Source organism: Phalacrocorax carbo, chromosome 4 (genome assembly GCF_963921805.1).
Source record: "Phalacrocorax carbo chromosome 4, bPhaCar2.1, whole genome shotgun sequence".
Lineage (NCBI taxonomy): Eukaryota > Metazoa > Chordata > Aves > Suliformes > Phalacrocoracidae > Phalacrocorax > Phalacrocorax carbo.
This window is the reverse complement of record NC_087516.1, coordinates 14,117,092-14,133,226: the sequence shown is the minus strand read 5'-3', so window position 1 is coordinate 14,133,226 and position 16,135 is coordinate 14,117,092.

The window sequence follows — 16,135 nt, the reverse complement described above, 5'->3', positions numbered from 1 at the left end:
GGCCTGTTAAGTTCATCCACAGAGCAGGTTAATCCACTGAGCAATTTTATGCTCAGTTAATATATGCAGTGCTATCCTAAGCCCAGTTAATCAACACTATCTATTCTGAAAGCAAGAAAAAAGATTCTGTATGTCTATCACACTCCATCAGCTTTCCCCACCCACTTTAAGCAATTAGTTTCAAAGGCTTCCTGTCTAATTTACATAAAATACATCCTTCCCTCCTATACCTTGTTAATGCATTAGACTATAATTTTATAAGGAGTTCTTGGAGATCACTGGTGGCAGACAGGTATTGGAGATGACACTATGCCTCCAGCACACAGCCTCAGGAATTTACAAGGGCAGCAATTTCCCAGATCACCTCATCACCTTCAGTGGACTTACACGGCTGTGGAGCAAGAATGCTATATACCATCAGGGAATCTCTGGGTCTGTCTGCAGAGAGAAGGCTATGGATGCAGATAACCTCTGCAGTATTTAGGCTCTGCTAATAGGTGGGTGAGAAAAGAACAGCTATGAACAGACATAAAGCTGCAGTGGAAAGATCAGCAAGACTCACTGGAAAACCTCTGGAAAAGGGAACTCCAACATTTGCAAGGGGAGAAGCAGGTGGAATTAACTATCTGAATAAGATTTAAGGGGTGGGTTTCTTATGGTCAAAATGTTTGGTTACTAGGGTTTTTAAGCCAGGACTTCAGCTGGCATAACTTCATGAACTAGCTCAGTTCTAGACTGATGGCTTAAGCAGGTGATGATGTATTTGTGGCTTCCAGTTAACAACTTAGTCTTGCAAACCCTCCTCACACAGATCTGTTCGAGAGTGTTGGAATGGGAACAGCATATTCAGGGACTTAACAAGATTAAGCCCAAAGTACTAGGACACAACAGTTCTGTTGGCAATCAGCTACTGCAAACAGTTGCATAAGCTGAAGAAAAGCAAGAGCAGTAGTTCCAAATGTCTGCTTTTAGCATTATATTTACAGCTTTTCCCTGACCGTGCATACATTAAGCAGATTGCAAACTTGTAGTGAGTGGAGGGAACAATCTGGCTATTTATAAAGCAGTTAATCTTTAGGAATGGCCTTCGTTTTAACATTAAACTGGTCTGCTTCATGTTCAGAGGACCATCATTTTAATTGTTTGGAAAATGAGAAAATATTCCATAAGTATCTGTGAAGAAGCCAGAAAGATTTCAACCTTACACTCTGAAAGATTTTAGCTGATGCAGACCGTGTAATGGTGGAGTCAATGCAATCCTGAACAGCGACGAAGCACGGTGGCAGAGTGAAGCAACTCCAGAGCACGTGCCAGGATGGGGGAGGAAAATGCATTCTTTTCATGTTTTTCTGACATGATGACTCTTCACTGCAAAGTATTCCTGTTGTCTTTCTTCTAATCAAAACAAACATACCACACCTAGCTTTGTTCAGGAGTCACCTACCAGTATCAGCCAACAGCTGGACTCCTCAGCCATATAATTTATCTAGTATTAAGCTGGGACCAAAAATCTAGAAACAATGGTTGTCATCACACCATTTTTGTGACCTTACTTCAGTGTTTTCTTGTTTCCAGGGCAACTCACAAAACTAACGTAAGAAAATCCCTGTCATAATTGAAAAAGTAGATTTGTATTTTTAGATTTGGTTAACCCATCCATTAATAAAGGGAAACAAATTCACATGAAATTGAGAGCTGCAGCAACACCACTTTAGGATAAACACCATGTTGTCATTGACTACATCTGTAGAAACAATTAAGTGAAAGTACAAGACACTTGTTTACAGAGGTCCTGGGCTGATTTACTCAGGTTACTTTTATCTTAGCAAGTTATTTCATAAAAATATTTCAACATATTGAGACTACTATACCCTCATTATGCCCTCTTTAATTTGTTTGGCTGATTCAAAATTGTCTGATAAAAGACTAGGGGAGCCAAACTCTGCCTTCCATTCACTTCAAAGACACAAAAATCAGGGAAGCAACCTTTAGTTTTCTCCAGAGAGAATATATGATGGTACCAAACTGCATACTAATCCCATGAATTACTCAAAATCATAGCAGGCAACAGCAAGCATTTTGTTAGGTGTAATGAAAGCTTAAACATGAAAAACCACAGAAGGAATAAAATTGACTAAAAAAGCATAGTTCAATTAAATAGCAACTCCACTGTTGCTTTTGCACTTCATTGATGGATGGTTTCTGGTACTAGCCCCAGTCTTCACCAGTGCAGAACTGTTCTAGCCCCACAGTTATTCCCTCTTGCTCCATGGGAAGACAGACCCAGAGGTCCGTAAGGATACCAACTACAACCAGTCCCACTTCACTTCAGCAAACAGGAGACAAGAGACAAGTCTCCATCTGCTTACAGTTTGCTTGTTGTCATTGGGAATATTTGGAGAGCAATTTGAGGCAGGCCGTACTCCTGTCCCTCCAGCACATTTTTCCAGTACAATCTTGCCCCAGATAACTAGGATTCGCTACATTATATAGTATTACCATCAATAATTCCAGCCCTATTTTCTAAATGTGAAAAATGATGTCTGGGGTTTAAGAAACATGCCCTCTGTCATTCAGCGAAGCACAAGAGATACTTCATGGGACTAGTTAGTACCTGTTCTACATTGCTGTCTGACTCAGCATAATGTAAGGCATGTTGTAATAATGTAAAGAAAGAAAAAATTCTATTCCAACACAGGAACATAGATTACTGGAAGTGAGGCTTAATGTTTTTATGGTTTGAATTGTTCACACAGCAATTGTACAAAAAGAGCTGTTCAGAAAGTAAAGGGAAAAATTACACGTTTCCACAAAACTAGTGAAGATCAGTCATTCAGCAAAGTACAGATCTCCTGCTTCCTCCATCTCATAAATTATATCACAAAATAATATAATTTAGGAAGTCTAAGACGAAGTCATGGCACATGTCTCCTCAGAAAAGTGTTGCACTGTTTATGAGGAGAAAATTCAATTCAAAAAAGAAGAAAAATTAAAATATAAATACCTGCTGCAGTGGTCTTTAATGATAGCACATGACCTTCACTTTTGACTGAAGGCCTCAAGTTGGAGGTAATACATCTAACGTATTGCCAGTTATACCTCATCCATTTCCAGTTTACATTTTGTATCTCCCCAGGTAATCATTATTTAGCAATACAGAAAAGGCAATTCAAATCTTTCTTACCCCCAGAAGCCATTTTATTCTAAGTGATACGAATTAAGGGATGTTGGCAAGCTCACAGGAAAAAAAATAGACTTTCACTGAAAGCATGAACTAATTTTTAAATAAAATGGTTCATTCACCCTTATTTATTTCCACGCTTCCTCACTGCGTTATAAATAGATTTTCATGTGAGGTCTTCAGAAGATTCATCAACAGCACTGGGATGAACCAGTTCAACAGGTGCGCTTCTCCGATGGAGAGCAGCTCCACAGACCACGAGCCTCTTCCACAACTCACATCTGTGTGCAGGCAGCTATGAGGAAGAGAATGACTGTGCTTTCTCTCCATTCAACCCCCAAGCCAGCATTTAACTTGCAGTACCAAACACCAGAGACAAAGGTCAGTTCTCTAAGTCATTTTTAGCCAAAAAAGCTGGAAGGAGACTGTCACAGCTAATTACCCAGACATTCTGTATCCCATACCTTTGCTTGAACATACAAAGCCGCTGAGGATTATGTGGCTGATTATCCTGCAAATTCCATAGCCTTGAGCCTGAGAAAGGGCAACAAGCTCATAAAGAATGACACCAGACATCTTCGAGGTACACTCACTTCATTAACATTTCTTACAGAGGCATTACACTTTCTTTCTTTGCTTCAAAATGCCTAAACCACTGTCTTTTATAGGAGCAAAAGGAAATACATTCTCTGAATTTCCTCCATCATTGGCCAAGGGATTTAAGCACCCAGTTGGGCATTCGGTTACTCATCTGATTTTGGTGCCCAACTGCCCTGGGTATATGGGCCATGCCTATCTTCTTATCACTGTAGCCTAAACCTTGAAATGAGCTCAGCAGTGCTCTGCCTGTGTCTATATTTTCATAAGACTAATACATACAAAAGACTTCGCTATATTCAATATATCTGCCTCATCTCTGACAGGAAGAAGAATAATGTAGATACTTCTCTGATGCTGTAAATCCTTGGTTACACAAGGAACAAGCAATATGATTAAGAGCTTTTCAGGGGCAGAACCTATTTTATCAACAGGGAATACACACCAGTGGGAACCATTGGGAGAATTTTTATTTCAAAGAATCTAATGTTATTCAGTCTGCTCAGGTAATGACCATCTTGAGATGCCTAGGTGGGTGTCAGCTGCAAGGGTTAACTGCTCTACCTCTCTCCCACCTTTCTGACAGCACCAAAGATTCTGTTTTGAAACAAATATCAATGTCAGCAAACCACAAATACCCAACCATTCCCTCTCTCCCACCAATGAAGGGGAAGCACCTTTTCTTTTAAGCCCTCTCCTATCTACATCACAAAATTAGAATAGAATATTCTAATTTACTAAATTATTTCTGTCAAGGATTCAAAACCAGCAACTTCTGCCTCATTAACTGCTCTGTAGCTATGTGAAACAACACAACAACCAGCTAATGCAAAAGCCACCTCTAGCCCGTGACCTGGAGGAAGGAGCAGGTAGAAGTTTGTGTCCAGCAGCCACGTAGCACATCTTCTACCCCTTCCCTCTTCTCCAGCGAAGAGCTTGTTTCACAGCCAAACTTTATAGTTGGTTCTCGAGCACAAACAAAACCACCTTTGTGCTAGGAAGGAGGGAAGGAAAGCAATACAAATGGAATTGCTGATGCAGAATCTTTCTTTCCCTTTCCCCCCCTGCAGAAAGCTGCCAGGACAGCAGCAGCCTCTCACAGGGAGCGGGCTGACAGTCTCAACAAAGCAAGTCACAAAACTGATCTGGCTTTTCAGGGCCAGACAAAAAGGAAAAGAGCTGAGACCCTTCTAAACCACTGAGAGGTTTCCTTTGTAGGACTGAAGGCTGAACGAAGGCTCACGAGAGACTACAGCTTCAACTCTCTCTTTTATTTCACTGGTTTAGGCTTGAGTATTATTTTACAGGCTTAGCCAGCACCTTCAATTGGTAACATAGATGAGCTGTGGCTATAGAAGTATTTTTAGGCTTGGTTTCCAATGGAAAGAGAGCATTTGTCACTACTATGCCTCTCTGTACCTGCATGCCTGCGTTACTTTTGAACCCAGTGGCCATATTTAACTAAAACCAACTTAGGGGAAAAGCCTCAAACTTCCTAAAAGTTTCCAAGAACTCAGAGGTCTGGTAAAATAAATCAACTCCCACAATAGGCTTCCTCACTGTAGAAAAAAACACACAAGTTAGGATTCTTCCCTTATAGAATCCACACGGGTGCTTTGCATACCCAAATACTGCAAAGCTTCAGCTGGGGCTCAAGGCCCTGGAGCAACTGTCAGAAATATTCAACTCATGGAAAAATCCAGTTCATAAATCTGCTATTTCTTCCCACTTACAACTTCTCATTCCTTTATCATCAGGCCAGGTCCCCATGACAGACTGGCACTACCATTTGATGATGCCTGTTACCTAGCTGCTGTATAATCTTGTCTTTTCTCCTGTAAGATGAAGTACCTAGTCCCCACTAGCACCAGGCTGTGTGCTTCAACTGTATTCAACGCAGACTTACCTCAGCTTCACAGAAACCTCTTTTTCTTGGTTTTCAAAATATCCAAACTATATCTGCTTCCCAGATGGCAAGTTCACACATGGGTTCCATACCGGACTGTCTTTTGACAGCGTGATTGCAGACTGCAACAAATGAAGATCATACACCATAATGTGTGGGCTTCCCCAGTGACTAGCACCTCTGTAATTACTAACCGTTCCACACGAAATTGGCTTAGAGTGCCAGCCTTTCCTGCACTCCACAAGTCAAGGGCCTAATCCACGCTCATCCAATGGACCTTTAATCAGGGTGCTGGTTGCAAGCACCCCTTGATTACTTTTTTTTACACCTAGGCAGATCCTTCACTGCCTTTACATTGGTATGCAACCTCTGTGTGACCTGCATAATCAAGATAGCAAAGAAGAACTGATAGCCGAATTAATATAGTTATAGCCTTGAACAGGAAACTTTAAAGATTAAAGATTAATGGTCTATGAAATTCATCTATATTCTACTCATGATGTTACATTTATCCCATTTCATCTCCTTTTCAAAATGGTTTTATCTTTAAATGCTAGAGTAGATGATACAATATATTAAGACAACACTATTTAAACTGGCTGTTTATTTTCAGTTTAGCACACGATTAAACTAGTCCAAAGACTAACATACATTTTATAGTATGGTTGAGCAATTTATTAGCATCTTGTAGAAGTTAGTTATTAACCAGTTTTGCAGATTGTATACATTTTGGCAATATTTAAAATAAGCAAATTCAGAACTAGTTAGCCAGCTTATGGAATATTAAGTACAGAGATCCCATTCTCCTTCAATTTGCTTTTTTATTTTCCTGTACTGAACAGGTTCTTTTTAAGAAGTCACTAACTTTTATTCAACCAGAGACTTGCTTGCCAGCAGTCTACTACAAGTTCATAACAGATCAACATAAATTTAAAAACTTGCTTGACTGCTCTTCAGCAGACAAAAGAAGATATTGCTCCTGAATCCAGGGCCAGGTGAAAGTTGCTCACACAGCCAGGATTGTGACATGAAGGAGACGTACATGGAGGGAGGCACTGGGGAGCTAAAGTAATAGTTTTTATTTTCTTTTTCTTGAGCATTGTTAAAATACAGATTCAGTTACTATAAGAATGGCAGGCAGCAAGCATCGTTTTAGTCTGTTTCCTTCATTCCTACTACACAAACTGCCTGAGTGTGCACACATGATCTTATATTAGAAAGGCATGGGTAAAGCTGGGTTATGGGTAAATGGGTTAAAAGATCTATCTGGCTTTTAACTGCTTCAGGTCTGGGACAGGCAAGAAATTCTTATTCTGAGTAATCATCCAAGCAAAAGAGGCACAACAGTGGGCCTTCAAGTGAGACTTAAGTAGCACATAAGTCATATGGTGACCTTCCATGCAGTCACGAAATTCTGTCTCCACAAGACAGTAAATAAACATTCATTGTTCTCTCTCAGGCAAGTTCCTTTTTTATTTTTATGGTTTTTTAATATATGTCATGCTAATATAATTCTTCTCTGAGCCAATTCCTTCTCCCAAAGGCAGCAGGATTACTTTTCTATTTTCAAGAAGAGGGAAATTGAGCTTCAAAATGCTGTTCCTCAAAGCCATACACTATAAAAAACCCCACCAGTATCAGTGGAGGAAGTGATGGGGATGAACTAAATCCACTGTAAGAACCTTCTATCACTGCAGTCTTGACATAAAATGCAGAAGCATTTTTGCCCTTGGAGTCTCATAAAGCAGACAGTGGCTTAAGGGATTATTGGACTAAACAACTCTGTCATCAGATGGACAGTTGGATTTTTTGGTTTTTGGTTGGTTGGTCAGTTGGTTGGTTTTTTTAAGTTTGATTTCTTACTGTGGGTGATTTAGCTAACAAAGAGCTTTTGTATCTTCTGCATTTGGCCTTTTTTTGGTCATTGCTTCTGTTGCAGTTGTGGACAGTATAGGACTCTCAAGTCCAGTGAAAAATTTGCTTTTGTTAGCCCACAGCCATTTTCCAGCAAACCCACTAATTTCAAAGATACTTCGTTAAGGCCGTTAAACTGCTTCCATCCACCTGCTTCCCTAGTATTGACAGAGTTCTGCTTTAATTACAATCAACTTGCTTAATCGATACCAACCCAAAACCCATCACACCATATGTCTGTAGGGGAATAGACAGGGATCGGCGACCGGAAGATCACGGGATGTGACGGAAAGATAGACTCCTCCCCATAGGAGTGGCAGGAACAGGAACCGCAAGAGCTATATAAGCGTGTGACGCAGCTAAATAGACGGACATTTTGCATCCATCATATTGGTGTCTGTGCATCACTGTCCCCAGGGTGGGTAGAGCCCTGTGTCCCGGAGATATGCGGCCCAAGATAAGTTCTCCCGTAGAAGCGTACAGCTACATATGTCTAACTTCACACTTGTAACATTTAGACTTACTTCCCTTTGATATTTTAAGGCTTTTTGGCTAAGATCTTTAAAATTTGCCTTCCTTAACCTCCTAGTTAAATTTAAATGGCCTGTTTTTCAAAAGTGCTGAGTATGTCACACCATCACAGAGGTCTGAATAGTGCTTAGCTTTTTTTGGTTGCAGCCTCATACGTCATGAGTTAATCTTCAGAAAGTCTTAGACTGCGCTTTTGCAACACTCATAGCAACCACCAAGGAAAAAGCTTCCTATGCCTCTAGCCTAACAGAAAGATGAGAAGAGGGGTTTTTTGGTCCATCACCATTACATTCCCTTGTGCCTTTGAAACTGAACATTACATCTCTCCAGCTAATATGACCATACATCAGTTCTCATCATGTCTTTGCATCCTCCCGTGTTCTAAGCCTTTTATTTTAATTGACTTAAGAAAAGGTTTCATTAGAGAGGACAACACGCTGACTAGCAATTAAAATGCATCAACATAATTTCTGCAACCCTCTTTTGAATCCTAGCCCATCTCTCTCACCTTTTGAAGAAAAGGGTCAAATACTTTCTAAAAACAATGCAAAGACAAGGAAAAAAATATCCATAGATATATCAAAGTGTTGCCTAATACTTTTATAAATTATTTTTGTGTTAAAAGTTTCAGTCACTTTTGTTAATAAAACTATCCTAAAATATCTGTCTAAAAACATGTCCAATAAAAGCTCCTAGTGGTGCTTTTTCCTAGTGGGTTTTTTCCATCCCACTGGGATGTGCATCAACAAATAGAAATGCTGACACTGTCTGCATTTTAAGGGTGACTTTGCAGGTGACTCTTGAGTCTAACCTAGTGTCTGAAGCACAAGAAAATTGGGTTCAGCTTCTTCCTCCTCCCCAGACATCTTGGGAAATGTTGGGGAAGTCACTCAGCTTCTCTGTGTCTTAATTGTCTCCTTGTAAGAACAAGGATGTAAGAACTACTCCAATGTTTAATCACCAGCTTAACTAAAGGTGTAGGCAAACTGAGGGGTTAAGTGTCTTTTGCTATTGAAGTTAATGAAATTTCATTACATGCTTAAACATACACTTCAGCAGTTTTGCTGATCTGGCACTGCAGTGTACAGAGTATTCCCATCTCTATAGTGATATTAAGAATATTTTAAGCTAAATAAGAATGTATTTTAAGATCATTAACAAAGTCAATATTTTATTTCTTAAATCCCAGGCAATCACGTCCGTGCTGCCTTTGTTAAAGAATCAGTGTGGTGTTTGGCTTCATGCGTCCAAATTGAAGCCATTAATCTCTCCTGTTTGTCACCTCCAGATTAAAGTGGTTTTGCAACCAGAGATAGCATAGCATGTTCCTGATCTTGAAACAAAGCTCTCTCTCAGGAGGCTCTACTTACACGTAAAGGACAAAAATTGAATGTTTTACAAAGAGCACAACAAGCAAGAAGGAAATTGTGTATTCATTCAAGCTTTGATCCTGCCCAACGGAACTGAACTATATTTTACTATTGACTTTAACAGGAGCTATTTTACTGCTACCAAAAGCATGCAAGTGTTTAATACACCGTTAACAGCAAATAACCTTTTGGTCTCAAGTTAACACAGCTTTTTCAAGATTGTGCGATGATGAGAACAAAGACCATATGTTTGCAACTGTCTAAAAGGATCTGGTTACAAAATTTTTCTGGTTTTGCTTTTTTAGTAAATACCTGCTCTTAAAGACATTTCCTACTTTGTGAAACATATTTAGGAAAAAGGAAATATGTTTTTATTTAGACAATTTTAAAATATTTTGGTACAGAGCACTGAAAACAAGTTTGTTGTCATAGAGCCTGACCTACTGAAGTGTTTGAAGGTACCTTTAGTGATGTACAAAATAATCTAAAATGCAGTTAAGATGTTAAATTCCCATTAATATTTTTGCTTTTGTCTAGCTTAGCACGTAATGAACTGCTATAGGAGCAGATAGAGCAGAAAGCTGGTGTTAAGGACGTAATATCCATACTGTACAAGTTTTGGAGGCTTGATTTTGGAACAGCTTTAGTCTAGTCCAATGGACTGAAAGTCATCAGCAGCTGGAGAGATCTTCCCAGTTTAGATTCACTTAGAAAAGAATCCATTTTGCCTACTCCACTATGTTATTTATAGTGCAGCAAAATGGGGATGAACAGAAGATTCATTTCAAAAGTGCAAACCAAACACTCAGGCCAACACATTCAATCTGAATTCAAGTTAGGGATTTACACCAGCTACACACCTATCTCTGTATCTTTGTAAATTTGGCACTGCAGACATTACTCCTCATGTTACTCCTTCTGAAAATCAGTCAGGTCGTCTGGGAAGAAGGAATCACTAGTATACAGTGTGCTGCATAAATGGTGCCACATAAATTAATATACAACTTAAGGAGGCACCTTCACAAAAGGAAGTTGCGTTTTGTTCGGAAAAATATTCCATTTACTTAGTTAAAAGCAAAATCTACATTGTTATAATTAATGTAAGTATATAGTCCTTAGCTAAAGTTTAAATAACAATTTCTATCTCTTGCTGAGCATGAAGCTCAAGAAAGCCGACAGACTGCCCCTTGCAGCCCAAGAGAAGTGTTACTTTACTTGTATTTTTCTTACATTGCTCACTCTGCATCTTCCCCCAGAACTCTCTAAAAAACAGCAAAAGAGATTGGAGCAAAGATGACCACAAGCATGCCTTTAAGTGTCCAGCTGGGGACAGTGTACAGAACATTAGTTCTTCACCTCTGGAGACCACCTCTACAACACTAATATGTGTTGGATCAATTTGCCTCTGTGATTCAGTAATTTCTAATAAAATCTATGAAATAAAAGAGTATTTCAGATCAGAAGTCACAGAACTCTTGCTTTAACCCAAGACAACTAGTTTTCTTCTTCATTAGCTTTCTATCCATGTTCTCACACAGTGCGGTATGGTATTTGCCAAGACGCTGTCAGTTTTATCTGGCATAGCTATGTTAAAAAAAAAAAGTCTTAAACTTAAAAATATTCTTTAAAAATATTAAATCTGCATCTGTTGAATAAGCTATTTGATATAATCAGAGACTTTAAAAACCTTTTGTGAAGAATTTCAATTAAAGCTTTACAAGCATTAATTAAAAATATATGTAAACCTAACAAACATGCAGAATGTCTTGTATGGGAACAAACACCCAAGCATCACCGCATTCTTATTTAGGTGAGTAAAATTATTTTGCCTTTATGGCATAAACAAGGAAGACATTTGTCTGGATCAAGATTATCTCCTTCTATTTTGTTAGATTTGTCAGAAAAATTAAGTTACAATTGCCTGCAATTGTGTGAAATCAATAGGTTTCACTTTTTGATTTCAAAGGTAAAAATAAAAATTAAAAAATCCAAAATCAAACAAGATTGTTTTTCAAATGAGTAAATTTGTGTTGTGTTTGCAGTCCAGCAGGCTGCCTGATTTAATTTCTGTGGAGATGTACAGCGCAGCCTGTGCCTTCCCCTGGACACTTAACATGGGAGTTAACATGTCCAGGAGCAATAAATTGGAGAATCTCATGTCTGGAGACAGGACTGCAAGAAGGGAACATTACAAAGCATATTCATGCCTAAACATTAGTCACTCTGATCTGGGTTAAAAAAAAACCCAAACCCACCTTTAGACCTAAATACCTATTCATATATAAAAGTCACAGTATAATATATATTCTTTTAAACTAAAGAGGCCTGCCACAGCTCCCTGCTGAAAGTCTGGCTTGGTGGCTTTTCAAAAGCACTACAGAGCATTTAAAAAACTGAATCAATAAAAACATTTAAACAACTATCATTACTTACTGATGTTAGCCTGTACACGCAGGAGCTTGTAACAGCAGGCATTTGTTATTTCTCTTTTTGTTTTAGGACGTGTATAATGCAGAATTGCTCGGGTCAGGGGGACTTCTCTGGGTAGCCAGTGCTATGTAATGTTCCTCCAGCAAAACCCAAAGTCAAACTCAGATTTCACATCTTACAGACCAGGCATTCTTGGTGAGGAAATCTGATCTTCTCACTGTTTTCCTTCATGCACTGCAGGAACCTGACTTTTAAAGACATTTGGATTACCATGGAAGGGCCTGACTAAAATCTCTTTACCAGAGACACTCTCTGCCTAGCCAGTATTTTTCTCCACTCTTCACTAAGACATAATGTCTGCCTCTTACTTCCTGCAGTAAGAGAAATCATAACTGTCTTAACAAAGCTCCAGAAGATCCTGCGAACTTCGAACTCCCTGTATTTCTGACCCACAAGGCTTTACATATTAATTTTCTTAAATTCTCAAAGCAAACTTTGCCATCGCTGAATACTCTTTTGTGCCCTTACTAACAGTTTTCCCATATTACAGTGAATCAAATCAGGTCCCGGTCAGGTGATTTGAGGTTGCATTTACCTGCCTGCTCTGGTAATCTCCTTATCAATCTGTATCAAATCCAAATATCTCAGTGTTAACCAGGGCAGGAGGTTTGATTCTTAGAACTGAAACCAAACCCCCCAGCTCACACTTTCCTTACAATTAATTGTAGTTCCAACTCCATCTGCTGCCACTTGGAACTTGCCTTTAATGAGACACTGAAACTCTGTTAACCCAGACACGTGATATTTACCCAGGAATCATAAACAGATGCGTCAGTTAAAAAACAAAAAAAGTAGCACTCACTTAGCAGTTCCTCTGAATTACCTTAATGAACTACGGACCCTTTATGGGTTCTTTGGCATAAAAGCGTCTTCTTATTAGAACATACATATATTAAATTAAAGATGCTTTTGCAACAAAGACAATAGCATGGTTTTGCACAGAGGTGCTCTGTGGATAAATGTCAGCATTCACTTTCACACGAAGGGTGCAACTGCTACCTTACAAGAGCTGGCAACAGGCCGTTGCTTTTCAGAGCAAGGCTGAGCTTCAAATCACAGGGCTCCCCTCGCACAACTGCACTGGACACTCGTCTTCTCAGAAACCAAGCCAGAAACACCAGCAGTTTGAACTCTGATTTGAAATGCACACAAAGAGCATGAATTTTCTAAGACAGTCTGGAAAGACAAGAAATATTAATTGCAAAATAAGTTAGTTTCCTACAGCCTTTTTAGCAATACTACTCATCAGACATTTTCTGATATAGTACTAGACCAAGCTAGCAAACAAGTACTAAACCTTTGACTTGGGAGGAGTTTTACCTGACTGCAGAAGCAGAAATTACAGTACTTTGTGTGCTACGTAATGCACATATGTAATATGGGGTACCTGAAATGAGATACAGAGGAGAAATATCATCAAGTTTTATTTTATTCTAAAACACTTAGGTTACACAGGAGTGTCAGACAACTTGTGAGTAATGCAGGTCATCTTAAATCCTTATCATTTAAAGTCTTTATTCTCTACTTGTCATTCTTCAGAAATTTCTAAAATATATTTTTGGCAAAGTACTTCATGGCTTCACTGCTCTAGGTTTTGGCATCTGGACTTGTGCTGTAAAAAGCTCACAAAAGATCATAAAATTGTTTAAAAATTAAATTAGTTCTTTCATGCTAAAAGTTATTATGGCTTCAAATCTATGATCTCAAGCTTTCAGGGAACTGAAAGTGTTAAATCACACCGAAAAAAAGTTCTCCCTTTCCTGTGGGACAGAATACAACAATATCCTGGACTTTAACAATTATCCACATACCCTTGACCTCCTTCACAGGACTTGCAAAGGAGCAATTTGTATCTTGAGAATTTCACAAGAAATAGAAGGAAAAAGATCTTGCCTGTTGTATTTTTTAATGGCAGCTCCTAGCTCAGTGGCACAGAGTGCTGGAAGAGCCCACTGGAGCAGAGATCAGGTAGAGGGGCCAAAGGGACAAGATAAACTAATTTGTCATATGGCCATATGGCTTATGGCATTTCCATGTTCTTTTACCATACCCCTATCATTTGCGTATGCAGTCGATGCATAGGTAGGAAGACAGAGAAAGGAACCGGTATCCGCAGTGGGAGAAGGTATGCTACTGAATTTCTAAGGACAGATGCAGGGCATTGACATGAGAAACAGAGTCAAATGAGCTAACGCATTTTAGATCACAGACTGAATCAAATAATTACAGACAATTAAGACACCTGGGAAAAGGACATATAGGCAAAGCAGCATGCATGATGATTTCACAGAATTTGTTATGAATAATATTCAGGGTGAACTCTAAGTAGCTCAGAGAAATGCACCTAATCTCAGTGTCCTTACAGTAATAAATGTGAATGATGCCATTAAAGAGCTGCTGTAACAGACTCAGAAGCTGCCTTCATATTCAGAGCCACAACAAGCATGGAGAAGGCTAACCAGGAGTAATGCTACCAAGAGCAAACTGACCTAGTCTCACCCCACTGCTTACGAAGACTAACTTGGTGTCTGCTAGGGGCTCACTGGGAGAAGAACCACAAATCCCAGGAGAAGTTAAAGTGTGTCTAAGAAAGCACATCACATGTCGTGTCCTGAGAACCAAATTCAAGGTGCCAATAAGCCCCTGAGCAACCAACTGGCTAAGAGACACTGCTGAGCCCCCAAGAGAGTTTCAGAAAAACTGCCAGGAAAATATATGTGCAATACCAAGTCCTATTATCTTGTTTCACACCTTTCTTCTGGAACACAGTATTTGGTGTTTATTCTCTTATATTGCTTCTAAAGAGTGGAGAAAGCATGAGAGCATTAGAGGTTTTCAGGGAGCAGCACACCCATCTCTATCAAATCATGCAGTTCAATGATTCTTCCACATTAAATATGGATAGAATAAATATCTTTCAACAAAGACTTGGGTTACCTTGGTACTTGCTGAACTCATGGCAGACTTACGCAATTCCTCATCTGTGTAAAACCATGGCACATAAGAAAAATAGGTTAAAAGATGATGTAAAAAACACAACTCGTTTAAATGACTTAATATAGGATAAATATTTGTCTTTGGTGGTCCTGAAGTCTTAGGTGGATATTAAAGGGTGATTTATGCTTCATAGTATCTACTTTATAATGATTTGATTAGATGGACTCAAATGGCAAGTAGATTTTCTGTCAGACTTGCAGATGAGCAAGATAAAAGCCTCTCTGACCCTAGTACAGCTGTGCTAGTCACATAACTGACTAGAAATTGTCCTATTAAAGATTTCTAATGTCTGATTCCAAACCCATCCTCAGATTCACACCCTCCAATGATGGCAGAAAGGCAACCAGAGACAGTAATACCTCTGTGAAAATCTAAAGCCCAGGCTAACTGTATGAGGCCAAATCCTATAGTCACTACTCTTCTCCCTCTCCTCCCCACATGCATATTTAGGAAACTGACTTTAAATCCTTAAACAACTAAGCATCTTTAGCATTCAGGCAAATCTCATGCTATTTTCAAGCAAAAGGTACATTTCCAGGCTTTCACAGGAAGCTGCCAGCTAGGTCTCCTGTGTTAACGAAAGCCATAGGAATGCCTCTGACTTGTCCCAGCATTTCCTGCCTAAATGAAGCGGCACATGTCCCTGCCAGCTCCCTGCTGCTTGGGGCTGTGCAGATGTATCCAAATTCTCTTTTAAGTCAGTGTCTACACCTTCAGTCTGTTCAGTTCAATTTGGGCCATTTGGATTCAATTTCAGTTTTGCATAGCAAGGTGCAACTTAATCCTCAGGAAGCAAAGGATTTTGAGGGGACTGCTTGAATAATCAGCTCTTAGTATTATGCTGAGCAAGGGCTTCAGCCATGAAACTACAATTTCTGCTTAAAAAAATTCTTCTGAGTGCCACAGTATAAACACTGACCAAAAAACCCAGATACAAACATACAGTAATGAGGGACACTAATAATTCTTCAACTACTGTCTTAGTATGATGAAATACAAACAATTTAAAGAGCCTGAAGAGCTGCTCCTAAATGTGTATGTATATACAGACATATTTCTTAAACCACAAGTCATAGAAGTTACTGTATTATGGAAATTGTTCTTACTAAAGAAAATGGATCTACTATTGTCTTTAAAAGGCAGGATCGA